Below are 1,291 nucleotides of genomic sequence, written 5' to 3' on the forward strand. Positions count from 1 at the left end.
TTTTTCATGTTTGCTGTGTTTTTGTATAAGCTGTTAAATGACATTAAAAGGAACTTAGTTGTATCAAATGAGACACTTAAGTACAGGATGATTTGACATGTTTCTCACCAGTCCATGGTTGGGTTGGCTTGTTTTCTGAAAAGTCACCCTCTTCATTCCCATTCTACATTTGTCCTGCCAAAGGCATTTCTCCACCATGTCAACAGCAGCTCCACTCTCAGAATCCTACTCTCCAACCCTAGCAGCTGAGTAACGACTGAAGCCCCTTTCAAAAACTGTAATAGAAGAGTTCTGTTTAGAAATCATTTGAAAAATGTCAGGAACAACCCTTTGCCCTGTCTCCACGGCATTCTGAAAGCACCCAGTTAACCTCGCTGCGGTTCCCCACCTAGACCACAGAGTCATGAACTGAACTGTGGACCCTTGTTCACTGTCCTCTGTAGAAATCAGAGTAAACAGTTTAGATCAAATTGGGCTTTCTAGACTCGGATTTTAGCATGTTGAGCCACCACTATGGAATGTTTGGGATTCTATTAATACAGAAGCTTTATGGCTTTAAAAGAAAGCATTCTTTCAGTACTGAAAAGGTAGGTGCTTTATTTTCAAGTGGCAAAAATGGCAGAAAAATTTAGATTTGATGTAGCTAGTTGAAGTATCTTAAGTTTATGTTAAACAAATAGAGTATTTTATAATTTGAAAATACATATGTATGTAAAAAATTATACATTTCCTAATGTATAACACTAACGTCTACATAATGTGCCAGTGAAAGGCATATGAAATTCACACTATTCAATGATTTGGAGCAGTCATTATTCAGTGCTTCCTAAAAGCATAAAGAATAAAAATATGTTTTCTGTTAATGGTACAATTTATAGAGATATTTAAATTAAAGTAGTCTGATTTAATTTCTGTTATTGTTGTTAGGTACTTCAAGTTGGTTCCAGTTTATAGGAATCATAGGCACACCAGGAAAGCCACAACAACAATGTTGTCAGGTTTTGCACCATCCTCACAATTGTGTTTATATTTGTGCCCATTCATCTTGTTGAAGATCTTTTTCTCTTTTGCTAAACATTTACTATAGCAAGCGTGATATCCTTTCCCAGGGACCAGTCTCACTTAATAACATGTCCAACTTATGTTTGAGGAATTCTTACCATCTGTAGCACTACCCAAAGCACTGTCATTAAAAAACAAATAAATAAATTTTTAAAAATTATAAAACCATGTGGGCTTTGATGCTTCTCAGCTGGATGGCCGCTTGTTTATCTTCAAGCCTTTAAGACCC

Source organism: Echinops telfairi, unplaced genomic scaffold, assembly GCF_000313985.2.
Source record: "Echinops telfairi isolate 266 unplaced genomic scaffold, ASM31398v2 ScPeMD7_443;HRSCAF=831, whole genome shotgun sequence".
In the NCBI taxonomy this organism is placed as follows: domain Eukaryota; kingdom Metazoa; phylum Chordata; class Mammalia; order Afrosoricida; family Tenrecidae; genus Echinops; species Echinops telfairi.